The sequence below is a fragment of the Pantherophis guttatus genome, chromosome 2 (genome assembly GCF_059756535.1).
Source record: "Pantherophis guttatus breed Tessera chromosome 2, ASM5975653v1, whole genome shotgun sequence".
NCBI lineage: Eukaryota > Metazoa > Chordata > Lepidosauria > Squamata > Colubridae > Pantherophis > Pantherophis guttatus.
In genome coordinates this window covers 185,946,300-185,967,936 of record NC_142064.1, presented here as the reverse complement: position 1 = coordinate 185,967,936, position 21,637 = coordinate 185,946,300, and the positions used below count along the sequence as shown (strand labels likewise).

The following is a 21,637-nucleotide window of genomic DNA, read 5'->3' as shown; positions in this document are numbered from 1 at the left end:
AAATATCTGCCTCTACCTAGGATCGAATTCACAGCCTCCTGATTGTGAGGCAAGAGCTCCACCTCAGGACCACTGCACCACTCCATTGTTGGCCATTCTCATGCCACCAGCAAACTTAAAATATGCCTGTTGGTGTCTCATAAAGCTAATATACATATAAGTTTATTTCTATGCATTCTGGATATTCGTGCTTCTTCTTCTTTTTCCTTAGAGTTGGCTGAACAAATACAAATGAAATAATTACCTCTTGTTTGTAGGAACTGTGATTCCAATGGCACGCAGGGGGCAGAATAGTGTTACATAGAGCTGAGGATTTACTTTGTGTCCCTTCTTTGTTTTAGGATTATTAATCTCAAATTACTTCCTTTTGTCTTTCTTCCCAGGTAGATGTGTACATAATATGTGTTCTTTGACTCTCCTGATTTGACGTAGTTAACCGGTTGCTTTTTTTTTTTTCCTAGCCCATTATATTCTCCTGTAAAGAAATCTCCTTTCTATGATAGTTATGAAACATGTTTTGCTCCTCACTGCTCAGGTCAGATTCTTGCTCTCAAGGACGTTCAAACACAAAGAAAGAATTTTTCGACCTCCAACATAGTGCCTTTCAGTACCTCAGGGATCTTTTTGCCTTATGCTCTATTTCTTGGGGTGTACATTTCTGCCATTCATTATAGATCTGCACGTCTAAGCATCCAGTTTGCTATATTTCAGGCAGAAAGGGAAGACTTGTTTTTGTTCTGTCAGGCTTTAAATTTTGATTTTTTTAAAAAAAAATGTTAAGGTAGTCATATTTTCTGTAAAGCTATTTGGGGGTTATAATTTTCTTAGAAATTGTTCTGGGAGAAGGGGAGTATAGAATTGTATTAAATAAATAAATGATCTCATTAATAAAATGAGACAATTTGGGATTTTTTTTTTAATTTGAGTAATGCTTGATTTTATAAATTGTTATTATGCTTTCTTGTCAGGGATATTAGGGATATCTTCTCCACAGGCTCCTCTCTTGTTAACTAATTCTCTCTCACACAGACACTCAGCTTGTAAAACTGACGAAGAAGTTGTGTGTGAGACATATATTTGTTTTTAGTTAGCTGGATGTTTTCTTACACAATTCCTTCTTGACTCCCACATATGTGAACTTTCTAGATTATGCATTTTAATGCAATAATAACCAAGGAACTCTCTCCTGCATGCAACTGACAAACAGAAACATAGTACCACTTCCTAGTAAGCTGGGGATTCCTGCAGACTCTTTTATCATAAGTGGATAAATATCAGTGAGAATGCTTGAATTAGGCCTTGATCAATTTCTGGTGAAAACTAGGCTTGTTTGTTTTAAACCATTAAACCATTTAAACTGTTAGTTGCGAAGTCGTGTCCGACTCATCGCGATCCCATGGACAATGTTCCTCCAGGCCTTCCTGTCCTCTACCATCTTCTGGAGTCCATTTAAGCTCACACCTACTGCTTCAGTGACACCATCTAGCCACCTCGTTCTCTGCAGTCCCATTCTTCTTTTGCCCTCAATCTTTCCCAGCATTAGGCTCTTCTCCAGTGAGTCCTTCCTTCTCATTAGGTGGCCAAAGTATTTGAGTTTCATCTTCAGGATCTGGCCTTCTAAAGAGCAGTCAGGGTTGATCTCCTCTAGGACTGACCGGTTTGACCGCTTTGCAGTCCAAGGGACTCGCAGGAGTCTTCTCCAGCACCATAGCTGAAAGACCTCAATTCTTTGGCACTCAGCCTTCTTTATGGTCCAACTTTCACAGCCATACATTGCAACTATAAACTATGCTTACTGTAAACTGTAAACGGCAAACTATGGTTTTAAACCATAGAAAGTGAATTACTTTATCTTTCAGTTATTAGTAGCTTGAGGGCCAGAGCTATCCTGGGCAAAATGAAATCCTGCAACTATCAGAGGAAGCAGTATTTTGCAGAAACTTCTGTCAGTTTTTTGACTGATCAGACAAAGCAAGCATCTCTTAAGCAAACATCCCCCTGAGTTTTGGCAGAGGAAAGTGACCTTGATTAATCAGATTCAACTGCAAAGCTGTTCAGTTTCTTTGTGGCATGAAAGTAGATGCTTCATTTTATTCTTTGCCACTGGCCAAAAATGTTTGGGGGAGGCCTTTTCTTGGAGATCCTTGAATATTTCCTTGGGTATGCCCAGACATTGCTCATTTTCTCATTATGCATTCTTGCTGACTTTTCATTATTTCTTGACAAAATTTTCTCTGACAGGAGCACAAAATATGAGAAGTGGCTGATGAGTTATGTAAAGTTGAATTTCAGGTCATGATCGAAATAATACTCAAGATTTCTCAGAAATTACATTCAATTTGCTTTTAATATGCTTAAAATCAGTTCCATTTGAGAACCAATTTATTTTCTGTGAGCTAATATACAATATTAACTTTAAAAGAAATATAAATGCATTTAATATTACCATGCACATTTAGAGTTGAATATGAAAATCTGCCTTTGTTGTTTAACCTCAAAACCTAGTTTTTAGTGTAGCTGGCATCTTTTGAATATTTTGATTGCATATTTTTTAAGATGGTAGCTTTTTAGATAGGGTGATTGTGTGGAGAACCCTCAAAACACTAAATATAAGTTATCATTATGATTACTTTAATCACTGAACCAATTTGAATGGAAAGCTCTTCATATAAGGACCTAGGACACCTTGGGCACCAAAAGAGGCCAATGGTTTCTCCAAAAACATTCAAGACATGATTCATAAACTAAAACTTGGACGAATCCATTTCCTTTCTAACTCAATGCAAATACAGCATTATGTTTCTTTGCTTATTCTGTAATATATATTCTTTTGTGTTGTGGCTTCTGTTTTTTTCATTGTTGTTTGCAATAACATAGCAATAATGACCTGAATGCAGAAAGCTGTATTTCCTTTCAGAAATGTATTTATTAACTATTATATGGGAAATCTATATCTTATATCCAATATTGTATAATAGGATAAACATATATTATTTAACCAAATAGCTTTGAAAAAAAAATCATCTTAACAAATATTTTTACTTTCTGCTTGAGTTATGTTGTTTTTTTTAAAAAAATAGAATAGAATTCTTTATTAGCCAAGTGTGATTGGACAAACAAGGAATTTGTCTTTGGTGGATATGCTCTCAGTGTACATAAGGAGAATAAAATACATTCATCAAGAATAAAAAGATATAACACTTAGTGATAGTCAAGGTTACTAATAAGCTATCAAATCGTACTAGGAAACAAAACAAAAAACAAAACAAAAAACAAAACAATATATATTGAAAGATACAAGCAGTCCAATGCTTTCCCTACTTCCTATTTTATTTTCCTCTTATAATAATAATTTTTATTACTGTCACTGACCAGCATTACAAATAAGAAGTATTAAAACAAAATTTATAAAAAGACAATGTAATATATTACAATTGGTGTGGATTGTCAATCACAGTGGGCAGTGAAACTCTGCCAAATTTTGTAGATAGTATAACAAAATTTAGCTAAATTCAAAGAGACTACATCAGACTGATCCAATAACAGTAATTGTACATAAAAAGCATCAGTGTTTTCCCAGTATTGTATTAGGTGAGATTTTCTGAGACAGGTCGGCTACAGTAAAGTAGGACGTGAACTGTACTTTTGATAAGTCTTTGTCTACGGGGACACAATCTCAGCTCATATGGAATATTTTCCTATTATTTTTCTTCCTCCCTTACCCTCCATCTCTCTTCCTGTTTTTAGCATAGCCCAGTACTTTTCCATTATGCCTCAGTTTTAGCTTACTGCCAAGGTTCTGAGCTTGGTTATTAATGCATTTCTTCATTGAAAGACTCAAGGTTGAACATTCATAAGACTCTCACAATGGCATGAAACCTCTAATTGCTCTTTGCAAAGTTCCAGAGTCTAAGGCAATCATTTGATATTCATATATCTTCTGCAAAGTATATCTTCACAAGTATTTCACCTTAAATGAATCCCTCCTTTTATTTTTCTTGCTTTCGGTTTTTCATTTTATAAAAGAGCAATAAATCTAAATGAATAATAAATATATACAACTATCCATGGACAAGAGGAAATGTTCATAAAGCAGCTTTCCAAATGAATGCCCTGATGTCGGTAATTTAACTATAAACATTTTTATATTACCTTTCAGCTTCTCAGTGTCAGTATAATAAGGAGGCACTACATCCATCAATCTTTTCAATCATACGCTGTTGCTTTAGAAATCAACGTTCTCATGGTTGCAGCTAGAAAATCTTTACTTTTATTGCTAAAGTTTACGAGGCAGGAATGGCTTCAAGACATTTCATGTAATTGTACTGTTTCAGTGATTATAGGAAACTTATAGCCCTGGCTGAATTTAAATCCAGCAGCATTTAAAATTCTTTGCTCTCAAAAGACTTGATATCTGCATGATGAAGAACAAGATTCATCTATAACATCTTACAGATCAATTGGAAAAATAACACTAAGATAATTTATAGAGTCCTATATATTTTGGTTTGGAAATGAATTCATTAACATCTTACTGGTAAGAAGAGCCTGTAGTACAGTGGACTAAAACACTGTTATTAACATCTGTTGCTTGCAATTACTGCAAGTTCAAATCTCACCAGGCTCAAGGTTCACTCAGCCCGCCATCCTTTCAAAGGTAGGTTAAATGAGGACCCAGATTGTGGGGGCAATGAGCTGACTTTGTATAAATATACAAAAGTATGAAGGCTATTGCTTAACGCATTGTAAGCCGCCCTGAGTCTCCGGAGAAGGGCGGAATATAAATTAAAAAAAATAAAATTCAAAACTGTATTTATGTTGTGTTGTATTGTATTACTTTCTGATTGTGGTTGTATGTTGTATTGTATTCCTTTCTGATTGTGGTTTTAAGGAATCAGCTTTTATGAATAAGCTGTCTTGATATTGAGAAATTTGCCAATGGAGATCAGTTTGGTTTAATGGGTAAGATACCACGCTACAAACTGGAAGATCATGGGTTCTAATCCAGCTTTAAGTATGAAAGCCAACTCTGTGACATTGGGCCGGTCACTCTCTGTCTCAGCCCAACCTATCTCACAGGGTTGTTGTTGTGGGGGAAATAGGAAAAGGAAGGAATATTAGGCATGTTTATCTCCTTGAATTATTTATAAAAATAATAAAGGTGGAATAAATAAATTAATGCAGTAATATGGATATGGATATTCTCAGTCATCCAGGTCATGGTTGTCCCAAAGGTGCTTTTTTCAAGAGGCAACTGTACTTTCTAGTTTTTCTTTGAAGACATTTTGCTTCTCATCCAGGAAACTTCTTCAAATGAGAAGTGAAACATCTTCAAAGAAAAACCAGAAAGTACAGTTGCCTCTTGAAAAAAAAGCACCTTTGGGGTAATGTAGTAATACTACTACTGTACTGAACTGAAAATGAGAAGAAGTAATTTTACTATAGATGAAATGTTCAGCTGGAACAACAACACCCCAAAATAGTGGGGTTGAAATAAAGAAGTAGGTGGGACCAGGATCCCAACTGATTTTCATTTCATTTCAATTCAATGTAAATTTAGTTAACATCCTTAGACTTCTTTCCCATATATTTATTAATTTCAATCTTCTGTCATTTCTGAAATTACAATTTGGTAGAGATTATTCTCCTATTAGGGACTGCTGGTTGCCCTAAGAACCCATTATTAGCTTTTACATCAGTATCCTGAGTTGGAATAAATTAGTAATAAAAGTCAGAATAACAACAACAACAATAATAACAAGAACAACAACACTTTAGTAACTTTTCTAGTCAGTAGATCTACCTTCCTTTGTAGACATAGGAAAAGAAAAAAAAAGTCTTAGTAAAAGCACTTTTGTTCAGCTGTGAACAATGTCTGGATCTTTTATTACGTTGCATTTTGCCTGTTGATTTGGTCTAATTATTTTTGCTTTACTTACTTTATTACTGAAATACAAATATACAATAGATACATATATATATATATACAATAATGTATACAATATATACTATACATATACAGAACTGAGATTCATTTGAAAACAATTATATAATTTCATCTTTGGTTATCGCTGCAGATAATCCAATAGATTTGCTTTCCATGTTCCCTTAAGAGTCAATTCCTCCTAGAAATACTGAGAATTTTACTAGATATCACACCTTTATGAGCTATACCAGGAAGGCAAAGAGGTTTGACATTAACATTTCAAGTGGAAATTATTTTTCTTGTAAGGATAGATTTCCTGTGGTGGAGAAAATTAAAAACACAACTTCTTAGGCAAAAGGAGAACTATAAAAATACATTGTCACAGAAAAATCTGAGACTCTCTTTCCCTTTCTCTCATTCACTCATTCTCTCTATATATATTTACTTTTCTTGACACAGCATGACACCTAAGTGTGATGCAGTTGCTGAGAAGGGCAAGATATTTGTAAAATTAATGCATTTACAATTTGAAAGAAGACAGAAAAGACTGCTGTACTATGGTGTGAGTGCAAACCTGAATTTATCTTAGTGGAAATTAACAATAGCTGGAAAATAGGTAGAAAATCAATTAAATTGTTGCAAGCCAGACCTAAATTAGGCCTTTGTGCATTGGATAAATGCATGTAAATATGCATGCATATATTAGTAGGAACATTGCCATTCTCCTCCTCCTCCTCCTCCTCCTCCTCCTCCTCCTCCTCCTCCTCCTCTTCCTCCTCCTCCATTATCTTTTTGGAAAATTGTTAATATGAAAGGAATGGCAGAACTCCACTGAAAGCCATTTATTTACTTAGCTATATGCTGTCCAAAAGCAAGGGATCTCTCACATAAGTGTTGGAATAGTGGAAATCTTTTAATATAAATCACAGTAATATGTGTCATATGAATAGATAGCAAGGAAAAACACCAGATCCTTTCTTTTTACTCCAAAAAAGCCACTAATAGCTAATATTACTAAGATTATGAATAATAGCCAAAAATGTAGGACTGAGCTCATTATTCATGCCAAGTTATATTAAGATTAGATTCTAAAATCACAAGAGACCACAAGACAGGAGAGAGAGAGGGAGGGAGGGAGGGAGAGAGGGAGGGAGAGGGAGAGAGAGAGAGAGAGAAGGAGGGAGGGAGGGAGGGGGAGGGAGAGAGATAGATATTGAATTCTAACCTGATCATGGAGATCAGATTATATTCTTTTAATAGATTATCTGATTGCTTCCAGACTTGGTGCAAACTGTTGATGCTAACTAAGATAAGAATAATTTAAGAATCAGTTTCTCTAGGATGAGAATTTTTCAAGAAATCTCTGTTAGCAACATAGCAGACATAAGCAGCTTAGCCTTGAAAAGTTAATGTGAATTTGAAAGATAGAATGTCTGACTCTTTTGGTTATAAAGAGTTGTGAAAGACCCCTTTAATTCAGGAATCTGATCAATAACACATACTTCATTTAATTTTAACTTATTTGTTGAAATGAATACTTTCATTGGTCCATTATATATAGCGATCAATGCAAAGGCATCCATAACAGGTGGACCAACGGGGCCAAAATGGCAGGTATAATCATATTGAAGATCCTATGTTATTCGAAGTAGTGGGGATTTCTTCCACAACGGTGCTCACCATGTTGTCTCCTTTACCCCACTCTCCCCCATGGTAGATATGCATAGTTCAATCTACAGAAGAAGCAGTGGTTTGTAGAAGATGGGAAGTCAACCTTCAAACTTAGTGCATCAGTACAGGCTAGGCACCCCTGTACTAACTGAACATTTCAATGTATGTGAGCAAAGGCTGACAACTTGATTCAAAGGTAAACACATCTTTCTGCAGATTTTAATGCTTAATGTGATTCATAACTAGAAAATTGAATATATAACAGTTGGACATCTTTTCAGTCAGTACTTTATGATACCTCCTTTGGATATTATATAAATAGTATACCACAGATAAAATAACAGCTTTCAAATCGTTCATTAGCCTGCTAAGAGTATTTCTATATTTGCTTTTAATTCCTCCCCCCCCCCATCCAATCTCTTCCTAGTAGAACTCTTCTAGATCAGAAACATTCTTGGATCTCCTTACATGCATGGAAAGTTCAAAATCTCCCCATAGTCTTCAATAAATTCAAGTCTAGAGAATGCAACAGAGACTGTATCTTTTTTCCTCCTTGTAAATACTTTGTGAATGATATGGAAATATGTTTTGGGTAGTTGCTTTGCTAAAATATCAATCCTTTTTTCAGTTTCAGTTTCTTCACTGACTGGGAAGCTCACATAGAGACCAAGAAAAATCTCTGCTATAACAGTTTAAAAAAAAAGAAGAAAAAAAAGTCAGATCTGCAGCATGGAATCACAGTTTAAGTTCAGTTTAGAGTTGTTTTTACAGCAGTGATTTGCACTGGGAGGGATGTCAGCAGTAAAACGTTTTCTCCAACCTTATCACAATAGTCATTTTCGAAGATTTACCCTGCCCTCCCCCTCAAAAAAGATCACTATCTGGATAAGCCTGAAACATTTCCAAACAATTTTTTGGGAATAGCACATTTAAAAAATGTGCTATTTTTTGGTTCAGTTGCAACCATTCAAAAATGGTTCAGTTGCAACCATTCAAGATAACATTTGGAGAAATAAGGTGAGTGCAACTGAAGCACATCTTATGAACACTTACATTTGAAGCAGCTTTATAGTATTTTAGACTTGTGCAGTAGCCAATGACAGAGGAAATATGTGTGCCTGGAAGAAAGAATGGATTCAACTAAATATCACCCTACTCTACAATGTTCTACAATCAGTGAAGAAATTGAAGGTGAAAAGAGGCCGGATATGTGCTTGATTCATAGAGAATGCCATTGTCCAAATTTCACTGAAGAGAGAACCAAATAACTTGCCTTATTTATCTCTAAGCAGAGATCCGGTTCTACAGTTGCTTACTCTGCAGGTCATCATGTCCCACATACTGCTGAGTAATCTTCTCTTCTGACGACCTCACAAAGCCCAAGACTTCAATGGCCAAAGGCTGTGTGACAAACTTAAATGACTTGCTGCTTGCACGTCTTCACTGTCAACTCTTATTGCCTATTTCTTGGAATCTTAGATACACCATTTTGATGGTAATAGGAGCTTTCTCTTGCCAATCCCCCTCACTATGTGCAGGTTCATTTTATGAGTCATTTTTGCTCTCCTACGTAAAGAAGTTGCTTCTCCCCTCCCCCCCCACTTTGCAAAAACCCAAGTTGATTAAATTACAAGTAATTGCTTTTCTAAAGGAACAGTATTTTAAACCTTTTTTTTTTTTTTTGCTTTTAGCTTTAAATCAAAGTAACTACCACATGAATCATTAGGTGTTTCAATACTAAAAAAAATTCTTGCAATTTTAGAAAATGCTAAATTTTATTCCTCACTTTTTCCAGTTAATTTCTGTCATTACACATTGTACTTCAAAGAATTAAAGCTTTTAATTTCTCCGTAGGGTAATGATCATTCAACAAAATAAAATAGAAATTGAGAGAAATTATGCAGGTGCCTGGCTGGATCCAATAAAGGCAATCACCCTCTACTTTTTTCCTTTTGGATGTGTGAGAAACCATACTGGTCAAGATTTCCAATTAGAATGGCCAAATTTCTAGCCAGTACAGGTCCTCGATTTACAACAGTTCATTTAATGACCATTTGAAATTGCAACGGCACTGAACAAAGTGACTTATGACCTTTTTTCCCATGTATGACCTTTGCAGCATCCCCATGATCACGTGATTTGCATTTGGATGCTTGACAACTGACTCACATTTATAATGGTTGCAGTGTCCCAGAGTCATATGATCTCCTTTTGGGACCTTCTGTCAAGCAAAGTCAATGGGGAAACCAGATTCATTTAACAATCATGTTACTAATTTAAGAACTGCAGTGATTCACTTAACAAATGTAGCAAGAAAAGTCGTAAAATGGGGCAAAATTCACTTAACAAATTTCTCACTTAATAGCATAAATGTTGGGCTCAATTGTGGTCGTGACTTGAGGGCTACCTATATGGCCTCTAGGATTTGTAGAATCCTTCTGAAGAGTTCCAGTGGGTTATGCCTCTGAGAAGGTTGCAAGGAGATAGTATCTGCATAAATGTCCTGCATTTTGTTTCTCAGCAGCCTGTGCCCAGGTGTATATTATCATTTTTGAAATCCTCAAATAGTTTGTTGGACTATTATGTACCATATGTAACCATATGACCCAAAGGTGCTTTTTCAAGAGGCAACTAAAAAATGTATACATAAAATTCAAAAAATGATATTTCTAGAAAAAAAAAAGAGGCAACTGGACTTTCTGGTTTTTTCTTTGAAGACGTTTCAGGTCTCATCCAAGAGAAATGAAACGTCTTCAAAGAAAAGAAAAAAAAAGTTCAGTTGCCTCTTGAAAAAGCACCTTTGGGATGGCCGTGACCTGGATGACTGAGAATCTCCATAGACATATGTAACCATACATTTGAAAAATCATCCAAGTACTGTACATCTATGTGCTGGCAGGTAATCCAAAAATGTGCAAAAATACTACCCTTCAGAAAAAAAGATTATAGATTGTGGTGAAAATAGGGAGGGATGCCAAGCAAACTCTGAGAGAGGGAGCTTGCACATTGGTCAGGAAATGTGGAGTGACTATTGGAGAGAAGGAATGGTGAACAACATGTGGAGAACAAGCTGGAGTATCCTAGGAGAGAGGGCAGGATTTCAGCCAAAGTGAATCAGACCTCTGCACAGAAATTAGAACATATTCTGCTGAATTAATGCCTTGTCTTGAGCTAGCACATTTTATAAGCTATTATGCATCATTAGTGTTAACTATAATTTTGCCTTGAGGATTAAGATGGTTTAATTTTGCTTTTCAAGGTATGCCCCCCTTTGCTAATAGTACCTAAAGTATCTTACAATTTTAAAAACCCTCATACATTTAGAGTGCGGAATATGAAAAGGGGATAATGTAAAAAAGAAAATTGCTTGTAGATGCTAAGGGATTATCACAATACTATTTGAAAGTAATCATTGCCCTGTTTCTATAAAAGACTTAGGTATGTTACTAAATCAGTCAAATATCTTTATAGATTGCACTGCAGCATACAATCCGAAGGGTAGCAGTCATAATTCTGAGTATCTAAAATCTATACCTCAGGTCTCCAGAATATATTAAGAATCCTTGCATCGGGAAGATGCAAAAATCAGTACAGCATTTAACCTTTTTTCAATTGGTCATGGAGCAATAGGCATTATTGGACAGTGAATTCTGTAATGTAATACCTTGTTTTCTTAGTTGCTTAATTTCTGTAGCTCTTTTTCTTACTTTAATTTAATCTAATCAATTTAGGCACTGCCCAACTCCAAAAAGACCTGGGAATTATACAATTAAACAAAATTTAATTTCTAAACAAAATAGAAAGTACAACAATAAAACTATTAAAGATGAGAATTGTATATATTCTTGATAGATTAAGGAGGCAGAGTAGTTTATAGTGTTCATTCAACACTGATAATATACTGTATGAAAACAAAATCAAGCAAAGGTATTTTGGGTTAAATTTGAGTCTTTCCTGCTTCATTACAGATTGAGTTATGGCATTTATAACATCATTTCCTTTCCATTGATTGAAGTAAGAACATTGTGTGAACAAAATTATATAAAGAAAAATTATGCTCCTAGCAATATGAAATGAAATGTTTTGGAGGATTTCGTAAACTGTAAATTGCTGAATTCCTTCAAAGAAATTAGGGATTAATGTTAACCTGAGATACTTTAATTTCCATTGCAGTTGGTGTTAATAACCTAAAAAGGCCAATTCTAGGATTCTGGAAAGGTTTTTTTTTTGTTGTTGTTGTTGTTCTTCCATTCAAGCATGCCCAATTTTTGAAGACTGCCTGGAAAAGTCCCTGCAGTTTTCTTGGCAAGGCTTTTCAGAAGTAATTTGCCATTGTATCCTTGCTAGGGCCGCGATAAAGTGATTGGCCTAAATTCACCAAATGGCTTTGTGTCTTTAGGCAGGGCTAGAACTCATGGATTCCCAGTTTCTAGCCTGGTGCCTTAACCAAACTGGACCTCAAATTTAAATTACTGAGATAAATCAGATGAAATACTGATTCATTATAATTTGGATTTATAATCACCTGTAGATTATTTAAGCAATTTAATGCAGCTCTACCACATGTCATATGGCTTGATCAGTAAATTTTATCACATTTAAAGTAGTAATCTGATTTGTATCATTTAATAAATGCAACACAATGGAAGCTGGTAAACTATCAGATAATGTGGTAATCAAAGAGTTTCTACTGAGTCACTATACAAAGAACAAAACAAGAAAAGATAAATAATGGATTCAAATCGCAAAGCTAAATTTGTGTTGCCAAAAGTGGAATGTTATGTTGCCTCCCACAGTTAATGCAGAAAGAAAGATATTAAACTAGTCCAGTAAAAGGTGTTCTTTGAAGTTTCAGCTTCCCCCCCACCCGTCCCCCCAAAAAAATCCTAAATAGTATGTCATACAGCCAGCTTGTATTGTGATACTATCTCCTGGAGGTAACAAGACTTCATATCTACTGGGAAAGATTGCTATGAGATTATTTGTTTATGCTTTGTTATAGTAGATCTGGAACAAGAGATAGCATGGTAAACTCAGGATTAGCCATACTGTTTTCTTCTGTATGTTACCAAGTAATTATTTTAACTTATGGTGGGATGCCTTTGTTATGCATATAAATTAAAAGAAAAATGATCCTATCATGCAAAATGATAGGCTCGCAACTTGGGCGTCCTCCTGGATTCACGGCTGTCTTTAGAAGAGCATTTGACGGCCGTGACCAGGAGGATTTTTCATCAGGTTCGCCTGATTCGCCAGTTGCGTCCCTTTCTAGATCGGGACTCCCTACGCACAGTCACTCATGCCCTTGTTACCTCTGGGCTGGACTATTGCAATGCTCTCTACATGGGGCTCCCCTTGAGGTGCACTCGGAGGCTCCAACTGGCGCAGAGTGCGGCCGCGCGGGTGGTTATGGGAGCGACGTGGAGTTCCCATGTAACACCTCTCCTGCACGAGCTGCACTGGCTCCCAGTGGTCTTCCGGGTGCGCTTCAAGGTTCTGGTTATCACATTTAAAGCGCTCCATGGCTTAGGACCTGGTTATTTACGGGACCGCCTGCTACCACCAATAGCCTCCCACCGGCCAGTACGCTCCCATAGAGAGGGGCTCCTCCAGGTGCCGTCGGCCAAACAATGTTGGCTGTCGGCCCCTAGGGGGAGAGCCTTCTCTGTGGGGGCACCTATGATCTGGAACGAGCTCCCCCCAGAGATACGGAGGATCCCGGATCTGCGCATCTTCCGCCGCGCGCTTAAGACTCATCTATTTCATCAAGCCAGCCTGGCCTAAATCTTCCCCGTTTTACATGTGGCAATTTTAAATTTGTTTTAATTATAGGGTTATGGGTAAGGCGTTTTAAATTGGGGAGCCATTTTGGATTTAATTTTCTTTTAACTGTATTTTAATGTTTATATTATATGTTTTTTTAATCTTGGCTGTTCACCACCCCGAGTCCTTTGGGAGAGGGGGCAGTATAAAAATTAAATAAATAAATAAATAAATAAAATTTAAAGAGATATGGGTGGGTAGGTGAGAAAAAACAAATGCCATATGATTTCCACTGAATGTTAATCATTTTAAACATAATATACAAGATACTGTTATATCTTTCACACATACACACACACATACACACACTGTTACACAAACACACATTTATATGCTGGCAGGTAATCCCAAAATGTGCAAAAAATACTACCCTCCAGAAAAAAAGAACATTGATTATAACTTCAAAAAATATATCCCTTTTAAATTCCTCTGAAAATATTTTCAAGATACTCTGATGTATGGATAATATATGAAATCTATTAAATAATATATTTAATTTTGTGCAATGATTCAGTGAGGCACTAAATCTTTAAGCAAAAATTCTTTTTCAGGTTGAGCTTGGTCTGCATGTGTGAATCAGTTCATTGCCAGTAAGAGTCAAAGGAATAGATTTATAAATTTACCTCATATCGTTGGTCATAATATTTAGAATGTGGAAAAGCATTATTAATATTCAGAATGTTAAAGTACATGGAACATAACTAAATGCTTCACTGTTAAAAACTTTCTAAAATCCTTGGAATACCAAAAGGTACATTTTTATCTAATTGTAGAAAAGACAAGGAAGACTGATTTATGAATTTCTGCCTGCCGGCCGGCCTACCTACCATCCTACCAGCCTGCCTGCCTGCTTGCCTGCCTATCTATCTATCTATCTATCTATCTATCTATCTATCTATCCACAATTATTTGTAAAATACTTTCATTTCATATCTATACCAGGGGTAGGTTCCATTTACCTTTACTACTGGTTCACAGTGTGAGCGTGCATGCTTCTGCGCATGCACAGATCACCTATGATGATGTCGTGGCGGGTGGGCAGAGACTCCCGCTGGTTTTACTACCAGTTCTATAGAAACGGACGGAACCAGGAACAACCCACCACTGATCTATACATAGTTTAGAATTTTTACTGTAAAACTTTGGTGTAAGTGTTGACCCTCCAACATAGGGTTGAATCCTGCAGATGGAAGGGATGCATGGATTTCATTCTCTTGTGTTTTTAAATACAATATTATTATTATTTTCACTGAATGAATAAAGTAAAAAGAGTAGCTTCATATTTAAATATTGTTTTTGCTTTTTATGTACTTGTTATGGTCAATACTTCATAAATCCAGACCTAGCTCAATTCTTGTGTGGATGGGTAATATCACAGCATAATATTTCAATAGTAAAATGTTAATTTCTGTTCCTTCACAGCAGGTTCAATAAGATTTATCTAAACGGTGTGCTGCCAATGTAGCATGTTTCTTAATGGGAAGTATTAAAAAAAAATGCTGTAGGGGATTGCATTTAAATGCTGCTAAACCAGAAATAACCCTTGGTCAACAACATTAATGACCTGCTCAGTATCTTCAAGCTGGCTTCTGCAAGACTTACCTCAACTAAGAGGTGTGAATTAATGTTCCAGGATATTAGTTTTTAACTGATATGAGATTTCTACTAAGGTAGGTATTTATTTCTCCCCATAATTGCAAACATTTTATTCTAGTTTAATAGAGTACTGTACCACTGTGGAAATTGTATAAGGTTGATAATATTGCTTCTGTATTCTACGAACAGTGAAATCCCATTGCATTTATAAACTTGGAAAAAATATTCAGGATGTTCAGATAACTAAAATATATGTGTACTAGAGGGTGCTGTCAATTAAAAGGATTCTATTATAAAAATGGTAATGGTAGTCCTATACTCTTATTTTGGTTGCAACCTATAAAAGTATTAATTTATCCTCTCCAGCTTTTGCCCCTCCTTATTACAGGGGATACTTCATAAAATTAATTTTACTCCAATTGTTCCAATATTTAAGGGGCTGCCACTTGCTACAAAGAAGACATGATCAACCTATTCTCCAAAGCACCTGAAGGCCAAGGATGGAAACTCACATGTCCTGAATTATTTACTTATTCTGTACTTAAATCCATCTTTAATTTATATTTTTCTGATAAAGAAATAAAGGGAGACTAGTATAGATCTATTTCAAGCTTTTTAGCTTTCATCAGCTAGCCATACCCTTACTCGGATTCAAACTTGGGCTTCCTGCATGTTAAGCAATTGAATTAAGCTTCTGAGCCACAAGTTCTCCTCCCTTCATCAGCTTGAGCCAGAGGAAAGTGTTTTTCTATCTAAAGAAATAATCTATATATTTCTTTATATATATTTCTATTTATTTCTATATATCTCTTATATAATCTCTTTTATAATCTTCTCTATATAAAGAAATAACCAGCAAAATATAAATTTGGTATACAAAGATTTCTCGTGAATGCGACTGCTTGAGGGCTCCTGGATTGGAGCTGAAAGGCGAAAGGGAGCAGAATGCTCCATCTCACGTGTTGGGTATATATATATATGTGTGTGTATATATGTGTGTATATATATGTTGTATATATATACACACATATATATGAGTAAACACATCTATGACACACACATTTTTTCCCTGCTGACATTTATTTTTCCTTCACAGTGAGATTCTCTTTCTAAAGTTTCCTCAGATTGCTGCTGCTTAACAATGTCTATGATTTAAATTTCAAAAACTCTACCAGAATAATTTTCCAAATAGTAGTGTGCCTGCCTCGTTACTATATATAATAATCTACTATATTAATCTGAGGTTGGTGCTAGTTTGAAATGTGAAACTGCACAGACTACCTGTTGCTGCTCATGGTCATCATTATTATATTACTATACTTCTGCACCTCAGAAAAAAAACTAATATTTTAACTTCTTAGAACTGAGAACTTCTTAACTTCTTAGAACCACTTAAATTGCTATGTTTCAGGGGATAGATGGATGGATGGATGGATGGGTCGACAGATAGCTTTCATAGTTTAGTCTACAATCCTAGGACTTCTATACAAATATTATTCAGTCCTGACTTTGTTTAACTTTTGAATCCAGACAGGGCATGTTATAAATAGATTTAGGCTATAGAAATTGAATAAATAAATATGCTAATGCAAACTGGATCAGAAATGCATGTAGCTTCAAGTCGTCTTAAAAATTAGTCATGGTAAAATGTCTCTGTTATGATAATGTTAGGTGGTGAAGCAACTTTTCTGGATATTATTTGTATTAAGTATCTCAAAGTCTTTTTTGAACCAATGAAATTCAATGCTAAAAAAAAGTAAAGTTCTACATTTAGGCAAAAAAACCCAAATGCACAGGTATAGAAGAGATAGTATCTGACTTAATAGTAGTAACTGCGAAAGAGATCTTGGAGTCCTAATGGACAATCACTTAGATATGAGCCAGCAGGGTGCTGCAGCTGCCAAAAAAGCCAACATAGTTCTCAGGCTGTATTAACAGATGAATAGAATCAAGATCACGTGAAGTGTTAATTCCACTTTATAATACTTCGGTAAGACCACACTTGGAATATAGGATCCAGTTTTGGTTGTCACAATATTAAAAAGAGATGTTGAGACTCTGGAAAGAGTGCAAGGAAGAGTAACAAAGATGATTAGGGGACTGGAGGCTGAAACATATGAATAATGATTGCGGGAATTGGGTATATCTAGTTTAATGAAAAGAAGCACCTGGTGACAAGATAGCAGTGTTTCAATATCTAAGGGGCTGCCACAAAGAAGAGAGGGTCAACCTATTCTCCAAACCACCTGCAGGCAAAATAAGAAGCAATGAATGGAAACTAATCAAGAAGAGAAAGAATCTAGAACTATGGAGAAATTTCCTAACAGTGAGAACAATTAACCAGTGGAACAGCTTGCCTTCAGAAATTGTAGATGCTTCATCATTGGAGGCTTTTGAGAAGAAACTGGACAACCACTTGTCTGAAATAGTATAGGGTTTCCTGCCTGAGCAAGGGATTTGGATTTGAAGCCCCCCAAGGTCCCTTCAAACTCTGTTATTCAAAGTCGCCTCAAACTGCAAGATGGACACCAAATAAGTTTAATAATAATAAATTAATAATAAAATATTCTTCTTTAATAGAAAAAAACAAAACAAAAACAAATAGAAATCATTTGCATCAGTTGTAAGTAGATTGCTTTTCATTGTTTCCTTCAAGGCATCAGCTACCTGTTGTTTATCACTGACTACCAGTCCCAGTCCTATGAAGCAGTTTGTAACATGTTGTAATGTTCTGCAGACTGTAGAACAATGAACACCTGGGACTTTCCATTATCAGAATCCTTCTTATTGTGTAAAGTGTCATAAATATCAACTGCCCTGTCACAATGTTTGAAAATAAATGTATACAGTTGTACAATTTTTAGAAGTGTACTTACTGGAAGGATGAGTTACTTCAGTTGACTTCAGTGTTCAAAAGAGTCTGTAGCAGAAGCTCAAAAATCAGGAAAAACTCAGTTTTTGGTGGGAATCTCACTTCTCCTTCCACATTGGTTCGCATGCCAAATGTCTAAAAAGTGCCTGTGGGAAAAAAACACTGTGTTCTTTGAGGCCCTATATTATGCAGTATGTAGTATATGAACTTCTGAACTCTGTGTTAGTGGCACTTATGTTTTACTTATGCTTTATACTTTAAGACAGCCTACAGCTTGGTTGTTAAACCCCTTTCCACCAGCCCTCTTTACTGAAGCATAAAGCAGTTTATTTGAAATACATGCAAGTCAAAGCGGATGAAAGATTTTCATGCAGGATTCATCCTTAAATACATTTGGCCAGAATTCCCAATAAGCTAGTCTGTCTGTGCCCCAGTCAGTTCTTTAATTGTCTGTAGAAGATGTGGGGAGGTAGATGCGGCAGAGAGAAGGGAAATAAAACTCACTATGAGATTTCCAGTTCACTGTCCTATTATAAGGAAGAATGGTAATAATTTTAAAATAGTTTTTATGTTTAATAAATAAGAATGGACTCAGTCTCAATTTGGGTTTCTTTCTCTTCTTTTTTTCTTGCTTTCATTTCCCTCTTTATGCATAAAGATGATAGGATTTTGATTCAGTTGCTTTTTGGTGAAAGCTTACCAAATTTGCACTTCCTGAGTCAATATGCAAGCTTTAATATCTTTGAACTTTGTCATACAGTAATTTTAAATGGATAGGAAATGCACAGGTTAAGGGAAGAAAAACTATATATAGATATGCATGCATTAATGTTTAAGAGCATAAAAATTATACAATGAAAAGCAGCTTGCAGAAAATGAATGTTATGCATAAGAAACACGTGCCTTTTTTTGCTCAAGGCAAAACGAAAACTGATTGTTCTATACAATTTGCTTTGCAACTTTAAAAAAGGTTTTCAGAAACTGTGTATGCATTTTCATTCATCGTTCTCTTAATCTAAGTTTCTTTTATAAATTTTGTTTAAATGAAGAGACTAGAACGAATTTGATTTAAAATTGTAAGAATGAAAATATATTAATAAGTAATATTAATTGCCGATTGCTGTTAATTGTAAAAGATAAAAAAATGAGTAGTTTTAATAAGGCTGGCAGTCTAAAGTCCAGCATGTGTAAATTCTGGAAGTACAAATAAAACGGATGTGGTTATAAACGAAAGAGATGGGAAGAGAAAGAGAAAATGTTTGAGTCTGAGAAGCACCATATAAAATGTAGGAAAATATGATCCAAATAAATGTAACAGATATGCCTATATTTGTTATTACCTTTTATGATCATATTTTTCTAACTAATTTAACCAGGTTATTATTAAGCATGATTCAATTAACATGATTCAATTAAGAGATCAGGAGGAAACCGAGACTGAACATTTTACTAGAACTGTATAATTGGTGCAAAGCCGCCAGGGCAATATCTTTAATGTAGGGTACCTAATTTATAGAATTATATATACTGTACCTGAACTCTATGTATACTTTGTAGCCGAGCACTACTGGGAGGATAAGCAGATAAGAGCAGAAGTCAGAAGAGTGATTCAGACCGTCAAGATTCGTCAATGCAGAGCTTCAGGAGAGAGACAGTTCTCATTTATGGCACTTTTAAGCCTTTATTGTATGAGTGGAATTTTTAATGGAGGTTTAAAAGTGAAAGAGACATTGTAAAATTTAAAGGGCAATCCCCTCAGAGTACTTAATGCTTAATTTCTTTTTCTTTCTTTGAAAAAAAAAAGATATTTTAATTAATTTTTACATGTGTTCTGACCTTTACGTATGGAAATAATTTTAATAATACAGGAGAAAAAAACCCAAGCACTTATTTTAAATAACTGCTATCTATTTTACATCTAAGTGGCTAATGCTAGAAATGTCAAAAGAGCATTTAATGTTACATCCTCCTGAGACTGATCCAGATCTATATGGATTTGTAGTGTATTTGTAGCTTACTCAAACAATCATATAATAGAACCAAGTCTATAATGATGTTATGATAAAATGAATTTATTACATTTTTAATGGCTCGACCATCAATATTCTTCTAATGCTGAAGAAAAATGTGCTTACATGCTCACAGTTTTTTTTTAAAAAAAATTACAGTAACTTCCTATGGTTTTCAAAGAGAAGAAATGTCTTAGTATCCATAGTATGACATTTGCCTTTATAAACTGGTATGTATTGTATATTGCAAGCAGAATGCAAGCATAAGCTTATTATTAAAAAGCATGGGATGTTTCCTTGAGTGACATCGCAGAAACACTAGGCATAAACCCAGCACAAATAATGACATGGCTTAAGGTTGCTACAGTACTTACAAAGGGATTCAATACCTAGATAGCTACTGAAATTTCTACTTTTAGAGTTGGAAAATGTACAATCCAATCTCCCCTGTGCTTGAAAAGTTATGCTTCAGATGAGGCTTTTTCTCCATAGGAGAAACAAGAGGGCTACTGATGCTTCTAAAATGAATGTATTCACTGAAATTAATGAAAGCTTGTTAACAGCTAATAAGGTTAAAAATCTGTGCAATGACATTCAGTAATTGGCATTTTAAAATTAAAAAAACCCACACTGATTTGTTACATTTGAGATTCAGGCATGCCTCTAAACATAACTAAAACACCCAGAATAAGAATTAATGGGGGGTGGGGGGGAGGAATTTGAACATTCAGTGCGAAAAGCTTGCATTTTCTAGTTACAGATGATATTTGGAATTACAGAATGTCCTTCAGATGAAAAAGAAAAAGGGAAGCTTTCAAATCTACTGTGAAATAGCTGTGTTTTTGGAATGGAACAGGAACTTTTGGGGGAAAGAAAAATATTTTTTTATTCCACTAAATTTTCCATGATAAATTGGAGTTTAGGCAGTGGTGAAATCCAATTTTTTTTACTATTGATTCTGTGGGCATAGCTTGGTAAACATGGTGTGGCTTGGTGGGCATGGCTTGGTGGGTGTGGCAGGGGAAGGATATTGCAAAATCCCCATTTCCTCCCCACTCCTGGAGGAAGTTTATTGCAAAATCTCCATTCTCACCCCACTCTGGGGCCAGCCAGAGGCAGCATTTGCTGGTTCTCCAAACTATTCAAAATTTCCGCTACCGGTTCCTTGAACTACTCAAAATTTCCGCTCCTGTTTCTCCGGAACCTGTCAGAGCCTGCTGGATTTCACCTCTGAGTTTAGGGCCTTTAGGAAGGAAGTTGCCCAAGACCTTCTTGAGTCTCTTCCTAAAATTCAATCTTATTTACAGGCCTGACATAAGTGTGAGCATGGTGTGAATACATCAGTCAAGGATCAAATCAGATCATTACTTCCATCTGTTGAGACTCAGGGGCTTACCAAACCTTTATGAAATTCTGCTTCCCTCAGACTGTTAATAGTATATTTATTTCCTACAGAGACGCAGAAAGTATGATCTTTAAGAAAGAAGGTATGTATCTTCTCCCTTAGTTGGTATTTTCTCTACTTCTTTAAAATATTTTGGATGGCCCACTATCAAATGAAGTTGCCTGACCATTAACTGTCAGAAAAGTACATTGTCAAAGCATCCTGGACTTTTAACAGTTATATTTTTTTTTTGCAAGGAAGAGCTGGACAGCTGGTGTGTTATAGAAAAACTAGAGAAAGAGTTACTGTATGTTCACAGAAATCTGATAATACATGCAGGGTAGTGAACACTAAGC

The 21,637-nt window shown here is 35.5% G+C and overlaps 1 long non-coding RNA gene across 2 annotated transcripts in view; it reads right to left on the bottom strand.

Annotated features, from left to right (window-relative positions):
* LOC117657134 (uncharacterized) overlaps positions 1-21,637 on the bottom strand; it is a 57,379-nt gene that overhangs the window by 21,135 nt on the left and 14,607 nt on the right. For both annotated transcript variants that reach the window (XR_009621578.2, XR_004589076.3), the window contains exon 2: positions 17,893-18,034. This is a non-coding gene — a long non-coding RNA (uncharacterized LOC117657134). The remainder of the gene's footprint in view (positions 1-17,892; positions 18,035-21,637) is intronic.